Raw genomic sequence first — 16,176 nt, 5'->3', positions numbered from 1 at the left:
AGCTCTTGCACTTTTTCACATTAGCTTAAGTTACTATAGTTATTGGACTTCTTGAATATTACAAAACGTGGTGCTTAACCGTGTAATGGAAAAGTAAATGATTCACAACAAATGTTTGAAAATATCAATCTGAAAGTGAAATGTGTTTTCACTCCTATGAGACAAGACATTTAGAACTTTGTTTTACTGCACCTAGTGTTGCTAATCTTCTGAGTTGTGCTCCTATTAGAGTTACACATCGAAAGCCTGCAATTTATGCCAATATTTTTTTTATTTTACAGGCATGTTTACTTTATAAACTGTGATGTGGTGCAGTTTGAGGCACAGTGGTGCAGCAAAACAATGAGCCTGCTGTGTGCAGAGCAGCATCTTCTCCATGGGGCTACAACCACTGACCCACAAACCCCTCAGCCCATGGGGTAGATGCCCAGTACTCTCCGCATGAACATCTACACCTGTCTGTAATCTTTTACCACCTTTAACATGTTCTACTCCATTACTCGCCTTCTTTATAAACTTTCCACTCCTCTCCTACACATTTATGACCTGTCAATATAGTTTCCCAGCTGAGCATTTTCAGACGATGGACCAAATAGTGCTCTGAGTGAGAGGTTTAAAACTTGAGATATTGTTTTATATCATATCATGACCCGTCTGATGTGGTACTCATGGTTCTGTTTGTCCTCAGAGAACAGCTGTGTTTACATTGAGGTTAAATGACATGCAGGTGGACTCTGCTGACTCATGTAGAGACCTCTGAAGGCCCCTGGTTGCATTTGATTTTACCTGTGAATATTAGAGAAAAGGTCTTTCAATCTTTCAATAGAAATACACAACACTCTTTTCAGATTTAACGCTATTTTTCTTCTCCTCTACAACTATATATTACTTTGTGTTGGTTTATCACTTAAAATCTCAAGAAATATGTTCCAGTTTGTGGATTTACCGCAATGAAATGTGATAATGTTAAATAAGTATTTATGCTTTTCTGAAAGCCAGAAAGGTTTTTGGTACAGCTCACATGGAGTTAAAATCAAAATTTTGCTTCTTGTTCTGTAATTATTAGAAAACTTTGACTCCCATTTGAAAAAGTTCACACACCAGATCAGTTCAGGTTCAGAAAGAGGTGCCTCCTTTTAAAGCTGTTGTTGAGAGCCAGATTAGAGGTCATGGACAGAAGACCAGTGAGGAACTGGACACTTCGCTTTCTTCCTCAAAGCTTATAAATCTAGCCATGCCCTCACAGTGCAGCTCTTGTTCTGTCTCAACCGTCTCTCTCTTTTTTTTGCACTTTTACTTCAGTGTACTCCTCCTGCTCAGCCAGTAATCCCATGCTTGTTTTCCCCACCTTGCTGTTTGCATGTTAAACAGTCTGTGAGGTCGCCAGGAATCCCTTCTCCTCCTGTTTTCAGTGTAACCTGCCCTTCAGTTCAGGTTCTACTCATAGCGCTCCACAGCACCCCCTAATGTGTGGAATACTCACTGATCTAATCAAAAACTATCGCCTAAACTATGGATGAGACTCTTTCTCTGTTATGATAGCATAGCTGTGAAACAACTGACTGAGGACTGCATAGCTGCGCCTGAAGCTTGGTAAATAGTTACACTGGTTGTGACATAAAGTCACTCATACGAGGGAAATTTTATAAAGTATTTAAAACAGGAACAAATGTGAAAGAAGAGTTTGGATAAATGTGTTGCAACCCTGAGTGAGAAAAAGACCTGACCTAATATTAAGATGATTTATTATTTTTTTTGATTGAGTTATATTGAATAGAACTTAAAACTCAGCATTTGTTAAAGAAGTCCATAAACAATGCAAAGATCTTCATTTCCGAGTGGGACAACTTCATAGCTAACTGTGAGAAAGTTGTTCTTAACAGGAAACAGCTGAATGTCGCTTAGATCAGGAGGAGACAACCTCAGTCCAACCGGCCGTCGGACTGAGGTTGTCTGTCGGCCCAACTGCAACTCAAGAACGATACGAATTTGGCCTGTCCACTATAGGTGGTTGACTTTTTGTTTTTAAAAGCATGGTAAAATTATAACCAACATCATTTTCTTGTAACTGCAAACGTAACATACAACACAAAGTATTTGTTTGTTTTATCACCAAGCTTTTCTAATTAGTAGAACCACGTCAGTCCAGAGAGTTTTACTTTTCCACTCCCAAATTAGATTTTATTAGATTTGCTGAAATGCTAATAGTGAAATGCTGAATGGCTAATAATACTGAGCATTTATAAAGAAAGTGACCCAAATCTTGCTCTTGTAACTGATAATAGATGTGTCAAAAGGGGGAATATGAAAACTTGGTGCTTTTATTTTTAATACAGCAAACGTGAAAAATCCTCTTTACAATGAATAATGTCCCTTTCCTGCAAAAAAACAAAAAGAAGAATTGAACAACTTCACTTTCTTGAATGTAGTTTTCTTTTTGGTTTTTGGGGGAGCTTTCAAATACTTTTGAATCGATGATTTTGTCGAAATGTTTGGCCGCTCCTGGCACAGGGAGTTAAATTTGTAAGAAAAAATCAACGATTTAATTCAGTGTAGTTACATAAAAAGTTACTTCAGTCCAATTACACATCCATTCCAACTCATCCTAGTTATAAAACAATGCAGTGAAGTTCAATTTATTTTGGTTGGTTAAAAAATATTCTGTAGTGATATTGGAAGCAAAGACTCGCCATCAACAGGAAGAAACCTCCAGTATCTCATCTTATACTCTCAGGACATAGTGACAGTATAATAATATGTTAAAAAAACAAAAACAACAAATTTTATTTAAAAAATTACATTCTGCTGCTTTATCCATTCAGACATTTTTCTTTTTATAAAACATGCTCAGAGGGCCTCGTTGGACCAAGTTGAAACATTTTCCCTCTGATCTCATAACAGCCAAATTTTCCAGATTGCCAAACAAACTTGTTTTGGTTCAGGAAAATGTGTGTGGCAGTTAAAACCTTTCTCAGGCTTTTATACCCACATTAGTTTCACTGTGTGAGGCCAAATCTCCTGACAAATCCAATGTGTTGGGATCAGGCAAGGTGAACATTGTTCTAGGACTGCTAATAGCCAGCATTTTCTTCTGGTTACTCAGCCAGTAACGTCCGTCTGCATGTGGAGATGACATTCAGTATTGTGGTCAATGGGCAGTTCATACTTCCCCATCCGTTCAACCACAAAGCTGATGTGAGGCTAATTTGTCCAGCTTTGAACAAGAGAGTCTGCCACGTTCCTCCATAGTTGACCACACCCATCATGCCATTCATCTATCTATCCATCCATCCATCCATCCATCCATCCATCCATCCATCCATCCATCCATCCAGCTGTATGTTCATCTACTCCAGTCTGAACTCAGTGATCCAACTCATTCAAAACTATGTGAAATATGTAATATTTCCTCATTAGCAATGTTTAATGAGCTACAGTAACCTAATTTGCCTATTAGTAGGGCTGTTCATATCAATCTAAATATTGATACCCAGGTGAGATCAATACTAGCGTGATCCGATTGATACATTTGCTTGCAGTTTCTCTCCCAAATTCTCTCCCTAACGTCTCGAATTTCCTCACAGAGTTCATGCCAGTACATATGCAGGAATTAAAATGTCAAGTACCAAGAGCTTACATTTTAAATTTGAGAGCAGGAATATTGTGTACAATTGTAATTTGTTCATAAAACAAATTTTAAGCTACCTTTGCCCTATTTATCACAACCATAACTGAAGTCAAATCACCAATCAAAAAGTATCAATATTGGTATCTGCTATACTTACTTTACTAAGGACTAAGTTTTCTTCATACTGCAAAATCACAAATTTCACCAAGTATTTTTGGTTTAGTTTCTAGTTACAAATATCTGAAATACACTTGAAATAGGATGAAACTAACATACAAGTAACTTTTCTGAGATTGTTAAACTCAATAATACCTTAATATTGATGAAAAAGTCCCTAATTATAGGTGAAATAATCTGCCAGTGGAACAAAACACCTGTAATTGTGTTATTATTGACTGAAGACGTGCTCCCATATCTTGCTGAAAACTTACTTGTAAGTTAGTTTTGTCTTATTTCAAGTGTATTCAAGACACTTTAAATAAACTAGACCAAAAATACTTGGTAAGATTTTGTGTTTTTGCAGTGCTGTCTTGATGTAGTAAGGGTAGGTAGTGTGTTTTAGTTTGCAGCTTTCATACCTGTTCATTTCAGTTTTCAAATGTGGATTTCACCTCAGACTGTATAGAAAGTAGTCCTCTGCTCACATTTCCTCATTATCTTCACGCACTAGAGTTCTTTCCCCCACAACTGTCCTCACAAATCACCAGCCTATCCTGTTGCAAGCCTCTGCTGTGATCTTGTTCTCCCTCCACTCCTTCACCCCACACAGTCACTCCTTTCCATTGACGTTTGCTCCTGTTTTTTGTCTCCCTTTGCTCTGTTTGACCATTTTAGCACATTCCAATCCTCTTCCGTCATACCTGTTTTCCACACAGCCAAGATTTCCTCTCCCCTGCAGGCCAACATTTGGACAAAGACGCTGTGGTGTTACTTTGGACTCCCTGCATGCTCTGTTCCTAGCTACTGCACACAGGGAAGTGCTAGTAAACATGGTCTGTTTGCTGTGAGGATTGTGTATATGTGTTTTCTGCATGCTAATAGAGGGTTTATATAATTTTTTAAAACTTTTGCTCCTGGGTTATGAAAGTATCGGGTCTATCATTAAAACCTATACATTTTGGTGCACTAAAAGGTTAAAGAACCAAATCTAATCCAGAGTTATTCGCCCTCTATCAGTCAGTCGTGGTCTGGACAGGAAGCATAAAGCCAGAACCGAGGCTAACATTTGGAGATGCTTGGATGATTTTTTATTTTTACCACTTCTTTTTTCTCTTCCTCACAAGGAGTAGCCGTGAGGGAGTGAGTCACGTCAACATTATTTCCTCTTTGCGAGTGCCAGTTGTTTAACTACACCATTGTGTTTCTCTGCTATTGTTCCCTTTAATTTTGCCAGTGTAAAGTTTTGCTTACTCTGGAAGGTGTTAAAAGCCTAACCACATTTCACACTCTGTTTGTTGGAGATAAAGATCCAGGTTTGATATGAACTTTTACTGCCTGAGAAAGCTGCGATGTTTTTCAAACACAGGCTCAATTCTGATGTTTAAAACTTCAAGTTTGGATTACACAGGAATTAGATGTGGCTAAGCTCTTTATAAAAAGCTGATTCAAGCCAAAAACCCTGCCACTTTGGTACAGGCAACTCTTCAGAGAGCACAGAATATCACTTTTTGGTCAGCTTTCTGTCAAAAAGGCCAACGTTACAGTAGCTGTGTTTCCATTGACCATATTGTTGCGGAATTTTACTTTTCTAAAACAAATTTGCTTGATGGAACACGGCAATTTAGAAAAAGACTGTTGTTTTTTGATAAGTTTTGGCGCAGGGTGCCTTAGTGTTCGACACGACCATCACAGGTTCGATTCCCGGCCTGGTGACCTTTGCAGCATGTCTGCCCCCTTTGTTATTACACACTTTCCTATCTGACCACTTTCAAATAAAGGCTGCTAGAACCAATAAAACCTTTTTAAAAAGTTGTGGTGCTAGGATGAGGTGATTTTTCAATGGTATCATTTGTTTATTTTGGAAAACTGCAATGGAAACAGTTTATTTGCTTGACACGAATCACGTGATCAATAGCAGCACAACCACCAAGGAGACAGGAAGTAGTTGAATCATTGCATAGCGTGATTTTTAATAATATGTCAACAAGCTTATTCATGTGTGCTTTGAAGTGCGTTGCTAATTTAAAGGAATTGCAAAATTGTGTGTGGGTTTTTTTTTTGACATTAGTGGAATATCAACAAGATTTTTGCACGTTTATAATAGAAATGGAGCCAGTGAGAATAATGAGAGTCAGAATAACCTGTGGGTGATGTCATTTGGTAAAGCAGCTGGCTTAAATTACAAACGACAAAATGAAATCCAATCCTCTGAAGTTCAAAGAGCCATGTGGAATTCGGTCCTGATTTTTCTCAACTTTCACCCGAGATAACTGGCCACAAATTTGTGACAAATTCCTCACGCTGCGACAGATAAACCTCAGTCCTCAAAGTTATGTAACAAGTTTGGACTCAAATATTTCAGTGCAGAGTGGTGCTGAGGTTTCTGCACTTGTCCAAAGTGAATTATGGCTGTCCTCTGACTCCACTTCCAGGATGAAGTGCTGTTCTTTCATCTCAAACCAACAGTTCAACTTGACCTCTTTGACATTTTTCTCTCTTGGCTATAATCTCTTGTCTCGGTGAAGAAGAGTTGTCAGACTCTACGGCTATGTAAACCAGAGACATACTGCCTTAAGAGCTTTGGAAGGCTCCACACGGAGTACTAGCCACTTTATTGCAACTGTTTCACTTGCTTCAGCTCAGAGGAATGTTGGGGGAATCCTAAACCAGGGATCCTCACAGTTCACTGTAATGGCTAGAGAGATAAAGTTGACACAAACAGAAATAAGGTTTCAGCTTATCTGTGAGAAGTGAAGGCACACTTTATAGAAACTGCTGGGAGAAGAGGAAAGCCAATGCTGGGTCAAATACAGACTGGTCCAACCATGGGTTGATTCAACTGAGCAAGACTGGGTTATGGGTGTGACCCCAGCATATTGAGTTACCTTTTCAACCCATACAAATGGTTTAATGTTCTGAATGACTAAATCCGTTGTCACACTGTTGCCTATCATGCCACATACTGTCTTTGAAGTAGGCTTGGTGTTTTTGTAGCATTTCTGTTGTGAAAAGTGAGCAGTTGGTTGGAATTCACAGTGTTCTGTACATCATGTCCAGGCAAGTTACTTTACTGAGATATCACATTATCATTTTGGTTTTTTTCTCATCATAAAGCATGAAATATGAATCAAAGTTGCATTGTTACTGCAGTATTAATAATAATAAAACACAGTTATTATTATCATTTGTCCCAATGTCCCAGGTTTGTGCCATTGAGATGAAAAGATCACTTTTACAAGAAGGACCTGGCTAAGAATGGCCCATACACAAAATATATAGAAATACACTCAGGAAAAATTATTGCACTTCTACAACTTGAAAAGTCTCAAATACAAGAGCTGCGCAATTTTTTTTTTGACAAATCCAAGACATATCTGTGGCATGCTGGATTATCAGGCAGTCAAAGTGTATATCCTGCCCCAGCTGTGTTTCCATTAACCATACAAGTCCACAAATTTAAACTGCAAAAATAAAGTTGCTTACCGGGAGCAATTTAAAAAAAACCCTCATGTTTTTAGATAAAGTTAATTCACTAGTAGGAGGTGATTTTTCAGCTGTATAAAAATAGATGCATTTCTCAAAACTGTTATGGAAACACTTTTTTGCATCACACGAGTCACATGATCAACAGCCGGATGTTACTACTGCTGAAAACAACGAAGAAGACATCAAGAAGTGGTAGGAAGACGATAGTTTGTTTTATTTTATGTTTTTTAGACAATGTGCAGTTGGCTCCACCAGAGCTCTCATAGCATCACAGCTCTTCTGTAAAACATTGCATACATAGACGCTCCCAAGCATAAGGGCTTGACGCTCCAACGACAAGCCCTTATGCTTGGGGAGGACAAAAATAAATACAGGAAACAGCCTCAACATCTCCATCAATACTTTTATTGACAAAACAATTCAATTTGCATAGTAAAGCTTAAACCCAAAATATTACAGCTGACTGTTATGATCCGTTTTTTAATTTTTTTATTTGTTTTTTTTAAATTAAGATTTGGTTTAAGTTGATTTCTCTGTGCTTTTTCATTTGTACATTTATGTTGCATAAAAGTGTTTCCATTGGAATTTAGCAAAATAAACCAATTTCAATACAATCCTCCCCCAAAAAACATCCAAAACCATTGATCAAAAATCAAGAGTTTTTTTTTTTTTTAAATTGGTGTGTTAATGTCAAGTGACTTTATTTTTGAAACGTCAAATTTTCCAATCACATGGTCAACAGAAACACAGCAGGAAGTGAAATGGAGCACAAGAGAAATACAGCCAGACTTATCAAATCAAAACAGGAACTAAGAACAACAATGGAACAAAATCAATAACTTATAAACTGTAACTGGTAAATTAACCCAGGCTGAGTCTTAAAGGATGAATCCCAAACTCTAAAAGCAACACACTGTCCTTGAGTCCATCAGGACAGTAATGCATAGAGTCAGTCATGGAGCTTTGGGTAAACCTTTAACTTACAGAGTAACTTTCAGTAGTTAAAACAAATTATTTTGAATTACAACTGAAATAAAACTTACAGTAGAAATAATGTAGCTTCATAAGGCCATAATAGATCTGTGTCTATGAATGCAACCCATTGAAACACCACTGATGAATTTCTATTGTCTCAGCTGCATAGTAATTTCACAAAGCTCTGCACAGGTAAAAACTTTTCCGACTTTGGCACAGCGCATGTTTTTGCACGCTTGGTGGTGTGTTAAGCTCTGCCCAGCAGCAAATCTACAATCATCTGAGACCAAACTTGGTGGTGTGCCACAGCTTCCTGTGTGCATGAATCCTCACACACACAAGAACTGCATACATTAACCTGGTGTATGAAAAATGACAGTACACTTCCAGCCAGATATATAAACTCCTTACTTTATACATCTTTTTTTTTTCTTTTTGTGGGCTCTAGTGTCCTTTTTTCAAAGTAGGCTGACAGGAAAGGGGGAAGACATGCGGTAAACATCATGGGGTCCGGGAGTCGAACCCGCGACAGTCGCGTCGAGGCCACGTTGCCTCTGAATGTGGGTCGCTCTAACCCCTCCGCCACCACGGCACGCCCCTACTTTATACATCTTATACATTATCTTAAGGTTTCATGACAACAGCAACATTTTCTGTAAATTAAAATCAATATAACTGGTTTGTCACCTTGTGCCAGTGTTCATTTTGCGCTTTAATAATCCGGTTTAAAGACATAAGTAAAGATTTTTATATCAACCCTTCTGGGTGAATCACATCCTCACTCTTCTGTGAGCCATGTAAACATGGTGTTTACATGGTGACGGTTTCAGTTGCTAAACACAGTTGCCAAACACCGACCCAAATACAGAAAAAACCCAAACTGACACTGATAAAGGATTAACCCCCCCCCCAAAAAAACAGGAACTCAAGTCAGGCAGTACAGTACTGAAAATAGCGAAGATGCTGTCACTGGTTTCAGTTTTTGGAATCGTTAAAGACGATAATCTTATCTCTGTGCAGAAACTTGGCACTGCTACAGACCAATAGATGTTTTGTTTTTTTATTTTCACGACCGCAGAGTATTTAGAGCTGGCAAAATAAGTCTGCTGTTAGCTGTGTATGATGATCTCTAAAACAAGCAAAAATCACACTTCCGGATTTTACCCACAAATATTTTAAAAATAGAAACTTTCATGATAAATTTCTCAATAGCAGAAAAAAAAGTCTGATTTTTGCGATAAGACTCTGGGATCAGATCTCTCAGTTATCCATCATCTGTATCGTCCATTTCCTGTGCTCCACTTGCTTTATTATCAGTTAGTTTAGTTGTTTCCTCTTGTGCCTGCTAACATCAAGATATTTAAACATCATGGGCTGCTCACTAATGTTCTCTGGCAAACTTCTGATGTCTAACTAGAAGAGCTGGATTTACACAGATTGAATTACACATATTATGAACTCTTCTAATTAGGTATCTTGAAGGGAATTGCCTTTTCTTATTATTTGTGGGTATCAGCATAAAAGGAGACTGCATACATAGGCACTTTTAAAGGGTCAAACTTATCTAAAATTGACTTTTGTCTTGATTCTATCATGCATGTTTGAGAAATCCTTTAGTCTCTATGGCAGCCATTCAGCTATGCAAAACGCCACGGTGGACCTGGCTCCACCTTCAAGCTCTTCATCAGAGCTGCAGTTTCCAAGTTTCCAAACTTCTGCCTCACAGAGCAGCTCTCTCCTACGACTCGCCCACTCGGCTCCTTCAGACTAGCCAGCAGCAATTATAGCAAACACCTGGTGGGACTGAGCTTCTGCTGAGCTCATTCTGCTCAAACGCTGGTAAAGACGTTGTTAAAGGGTTAATAGAGGAGTAATGTTGTGATGACTTCCTGAAGGCGGAGTTTGAGAAAGAGCAGGAGCTTTTAAAGAGACAAAGACCCAATTCCTTTAGTCATATTTGATATAAAGAGCATTTTTATAATAACTGAAGTTTACATAGTTACATTATTGCGCTATAAAATGGAACTACGTGCCTGGCAAACACATAATACTGCCCCTTCAAGATTCTTTTTTTTAAAAGTCCCTTATTTTTCTTTCCACTTCGTAGTAATGTTCTACTTTGTGTTTTTTCACCACATAAAATCCCAGTTAAATGTATTATGTACATAATATATCAACATTTATTGTAATAATATGGCAAAATATAAAAAAAATATTTTGAATATTTTGCCAGGTTATATAATAATATAACGTGTGTGAATATTTTGAAAAATTCCAAAAATATATCTTAATAAGTAACAATGCAATATGGTTTGCATTATGGTAGCTTTCGTTGTTGCGCTTGGCACCAACACCAGGTGGCGTTTCCCCCCCCCCCCCCAATGTTCTGCTGACACGCCAAGGCTGTCACTCAGCGTGGGCCCAGTGTAAACAACAACAATCGGACTCTCAATGTGATCCACTTTGTTGTGAGTTTAAGCACAGACACACCCGGCTGCTTTCTTAAAAAAAAAGCTTACGCGGCGGGGGGGTAACGCAAGCTAGGACAGGACTCTACTGTATGTACCTGGTTACTGAGTCTGGCATAATAGGGAACATGAGTTTGTTTGATTAGAGGAGAAAAGAGGGGATCAAAAGATGAGAGATGCATACAAAAAAAACCTCACTCATAAGATCCTCTCACTGGTCACATTACTGTTACTGAGTCACACAGTTAACCCTGTGACAAACCCTTCCACACACAGTGAAAACACACTGGAACAAACAGGCCACTTACCCTCTGCAGAGTACTAATCTACTGTCTGAGGCCTGTCTGAAGGATAATGTTACACAAAAAATGCTTGCCTGTTATGAGTAGATCCCTGCCTCATGCAACTCCTGGTCTGTCAGTGTTGTTTAAGCATTCTGTTTATGCTTAAACAACACTCTTTCTGAATAGATCCCAGTGTTACACAGCCCAAAGGAATCAATCTGTTTCAAGTATAACGGCATTATGCGCCTGTCGAGATTTAATATTCAAGTTAAGCCGTTTGCTGGATTGGAGGGGTGGGAAGGGGATGGGGGGATTTTCTTGGCAGAGCCTGTTGGTCACATGCCCCAGAGTGACTCACTGTCACACTGTGAGTTGCAAAAGTGAGAGAAATATCTAGAAGTTCACTTTGGATCAGTGAGAGGCAGAAGTTTGTATGTAAATTGTACAAAGGTGAAGCCCAACCCACTCCTTGTGTTTGAGATTTAGTCTCCATGGCAACCTACTATACTACCTCATATACTGTTGTCTAGTTTAGCTGCATCACACAAGAAGGAAACGCATACGTTTCCGGTTTCTACACAGGAACCTCCTACTCTCCACGAGCTGATTTCTTCACTTGTAATAACAAGGCTTCCCCTGTAAGAATCTGAAGAGTCATAGACATATGAATATGAATATTTCTTATGAGTATCTGAAATGTCTCATGTGCTTATCTAGGGCCAATAGTTCCACAATTAAGTAACAAAAACAGTTTGTTAGATAAAAACTCATGACAGTTTAAATAAATCTTCAAATTTAAATTTGTAAATTATATACCTAAATCGAAAAAATGTATCAAAATTTGAGCTCTTTATATTTCTGAATCTTGTAAAATCACTAAAGATAAGATAAGATAAATCTTTGTCATTGTACCATAATACAAGGCTCAGTAATACGTTGGAATTGATCTACTGACCTACATGAGGTGCAAAGACAAGACCTGCATTGAAAACTTTTTCTTAATTGAAATTCAGACAAAGAAAAAGTGCATTAGTGTGGCGGTAAAACAGACAGCTCCACAGCAGGTATCAGCCAGTCATGTTATCTATAACAGTGTTGGCACCACCGAATAATTTGGATTGTAGAGGTTGACAGATAAAACAAATTCAGGATGTTCTGCAACAAAGAGCTGTGGAAAATATTAAATAAATCCAAAAAATACAGGAAGCTGATGTTAGGGTTTCCCAAATGGACATCTTCTAATCACAACCATGTTGGATAATCAGACAGTTGTGGATTTATGGCAGGCATCCTATTAATGGTACATTTGTAATATATGAAAAAGATATGTCAGATCAATGAGTCTTCTGTTATTAAGCAAGCTTAACTGTCTTTTGTTGTTGTTAAAGGCGTAGATCAAAAAGTAAAGGGTAGATAAGAGTTACTGAAGTTGAGCCTAAGAGTAAAACAGTCTTGGGTTCAAATCCCAGCTGCTGCTTTAGAGTTTACATGGTCTCTCCATCATGGAGGTACTGCAGCATGTTTGGTTAATTGCCTGTTCAAAACTTCCTCTTACATCCACCCATAATCCTGGAATTGATTAGGTTGGTATTAAAGAAGGAGGGGGTTCAAATTAAAACCAGACCTGGTGTGGTAAAGGCAGAGAATCCTTGCTGAATGAGCTGAACAAGTTCTCTTTCTTTCTTCTGACTGCCAAATGTTCCTATGCTGAAGAAAAAAAAAAATCCAAACCTCCAAGAGCTTTTTGTTGATCAGAAATTACAAACTCACCCATGCATTTCCCACAGTTTGAGACCAAATCCTGACCAGGCTCTAGAAGGGGGTTTACAGTACGCTCCAAGACATTCACTGGCTTTCCATGACTCATCATGGGCAATGCAGGCCTTAGCATTGTCTTCAAAGACACGTGGACATTTGGGGTTCAGGGGTTTACGGACAAACACTGCGGTGTAGTCATAAAGAAACCTGAGTTTGTTGATACTCTGCGCTGCCTTCCCTTAACAGATGTTCCAAAAATGTCTTTGATCAAAGACATTTGAGTCTACTACAGTTGCTGTACCAGTTGGAGCCTTTAGGACTATGGGACCGTTTTACCTCCCACACAAACCCAATCCTCCGCCCACTTCTTTGAGTCTCTCACATATGTGGAGAAGACAGCTAGATTACAATGTTGCCTCCTCCCTGCACAAAAAGTGCTGACGTGTTTATTTCTGCACCGTAGTTGAATCTTCTGTCCATAAAGAAGGGATAAGCGTGTCTTTTTATGAATGGCTTTGCCACATATCTGTCAGCATCTTTGTGGCAGTAAGAGGCACATAGGTGTGTCAGTTAGAGAGCTTCACTTGCTTGTGGCACTGGCATATTTATCTACAGATGTACACACTTGCAGAAGAGGGTAGCAAAAATGCACCTGGATGTTTTGTTATATTCTATATTTGAGTCCCACGTTCACTACTGGCCAAAAAAAATCCTCATCCTTTTAGTTTTCACCAGACCTCGAAAACATCTTGTCACTAGGCTGTGAACTGAAGGTGAGCTAAAGTTGGTATTTTCTCATTCTGATAAGTACCACTCTATGGCCTAAGTGTCATTTATCGCTACCAGGTTCTAATATGCTTTTGGAGTTTTCCCACAGCAACCCAAAACAGCCTCTTTTCCAGGCCCTGTGCCAGTGTTTTTCCTGCTACTTTTTTCCTTTCCATGCTCTTTCTCAGCTCCACTCAGACGTTTGGTTGAAATGTGCTGGCATTTGAGACACACTGTAGGCATTGTTCTGGGGCTCCATGGGGTGGTCCCATTTCACTTTATGATGCTGGTGAAAAATTGCACTTTTCAGTAGCAAAGAATGACATATGGTGCAATGAAGCACAGAGCATCTATACATCTGTTGGGCACTTTGAGAGAAAAGTGTTTGACTGTAAATTTTTAAAAATCGTAATGGAAAGTTCCAGTTTAATATTTAACTTTGATATGACAATACATTGTGGAGGTGGAATGGTAACATTGTGGTATTGTTTGCTTTGGACAGGCTGCATATAATGCAGTAGGTAGCACTGTTGCCTTGGAGAAGGAAGGTCCTGGCTTTGAACCTTCCTTCTCTAGGTGCACCAGCTTCCTCCCACTGTCCAAAGACATGACTGGTTGGTTAACTGGTCTCCAAATTGTCCTTAGATGCGTGTGCACAAGGTTACTCACCCTTTGTGTCTCTGGGGACCTGTCCAGGGTGTGTCCTACCTCTCGTCTAACGTCAGGTGGAGAAAAGCGACCGTATAGGATAAGTGGGTAGAGATGATGGATCGATTTTTCCATTGGCCCTTAGGTTGCATTTTTTATGAAGTTCACAAAAGTTATGGATCTGAATTCTAAAAACACCCAAAACTTGGTATTTTACCTTTAACAGTAAAGTTTTTTTTCTAGTGCTTGACATAAAGATGGAACAAACTCCAAGGACCACTACCTTGAGATAACAGGCCATAACGGCTTAGGATAATATGCAGAATTCCAACATCTCTTTCCCCAATATTCTAACCAACGCAGCCAGACAGAAATTTAAAGAGGAATGGCAAAAGCAAATGAGGCAGATTAAGAGTGCTTGCCAACAACTGACATTTTATTGTGAAATATCGTCTCCGCTGGATATTGAGCAGGAACCATGCCATGACAGTCATCACATTTTCATACAGCAACAGTCTTCAGTCAGAGGCCTTTTCAGAGCATCACCTCCCAGAACAACTCTTTGAAGATCCATGCATGGTATGATTTACATTTAATATTTATTCATTTCTCTTGATGATAAAGTATTTTCTTTAAACTACATTCTTCCTTTAACTGAATAAATCAAACTTTATATTGACTCTATCTCAATATAATCAGCAAACATTGTTTTCCATTTAGTATGTAAGAGGGAAGCATGTAAAGTCAATGATAGCATAATGTAACAGTACAGCAGGAACATTTTAACTACACAACATGGCTTCAGAATAAACCTTTGTGTAGGACAGACACATACAAAACTCTGCCAATAGCCAGTTGACAGATCAGTTCTCCTTCTCACACCAACATGATGAGAAATCATTATATAGATGAACCACATGTCCAGACGAGGCAGAATGTCCACACCTGCACTTTATCTCCCAGGGGAAAACTTCAGATTTTCCACTAAAGCAAAATGTGTTACTATTCACCACTTTTTGTGAAAATATATGAAAATCCTTATGTTTGATCTGCACATTATTCATTTCACTTGGGATAAATGAACCCATACGCAACCTCCAACAAGGAGGAGCATTGTGAGCGCTTAATTGGAAACAGACTGAGCTCAGTTTTCTTCACTTGCACTTTTAGACGTCTAAAAAAAACTGTGTGTCTTCGTTTGTGTTTTCTGGTGTCTTTGTCTTTAAAGGACACGGTCCACCCGCCCCCCTCCGTTGCCCTCTCTCACCCTCACACACAATTTCACAGAGTTCCATTTCCGGACAGAAATGTGTTTATCTCTCATTGTTTTACAGTCTGAACAGGGGCTGTTTGTGTTATGACTCAGTCCCCAAAAATGTGCAGAAGTCTTGAGGCCTGAGTCTGGCCGAATTAACGTGATTCAGATTCTCACAAAGACTTTGTGTTTGAGCAACTTCTGTCCGGTCGGTTGCCAGGGAGAGAGGCGACTGCAAATCTCCAGTGACACACAAGCCCTGCGCTGCGCTTGTTTCCACCACGCAGCTACGCATCTCACAATGCGCAGTTGCACATTGTATGGCTATGTGTACTGCAGTTTCCGTGGCAACCACGCCATTTCCACTGCAGTCACACATGCATAAGTCATTGCTGGTCTGTGGTAAACCCCGTTGTCGTGGCAACGGTGGGTGTGGCCGAGGGGCGGGCAGAGGAGAACTGTAAGAGCGGGATCACACAAGGACACACACATACACCCCCACCCCCACACACACACCCTCACACACACATATACGGAAACATGAGAGAACCGTGCAGCAGGAATTAATAGAAAGAGGAGCCAAATGAAATGAGCCTGTGATTTAAATAAGAGGAAAAAGCTTTCCTGCACACAAGCTAACTCTTTGTGTTGGAAAGAAGAAGACAGCAAATCAAGAGAGGAACCAACTTTTTTGTGGGCACTGGTAAAGTGGGCTCAGGGCCACTGTGCTGAGTGGGACCAGGTTTT

This window comes from Xiphophorus couchianus, chromosome 1 (assembly GCF_001444195.1).
Source record: "Xiphophorus couchianus chromosome 1, X_couchianus-1.0, whole genome shotgun sequence".
NCBI lineage: Eukaryota > Metazoa > Chordata > Actinopteri > Cyprinodontiformes > Poeciliidae > Xiphophorus > Xiphophorus couchianus.
The sequence above is the reverse complement of the archived record's forward strand: the minus strand, read 5'-3'. Positions refer to the sequence as shown.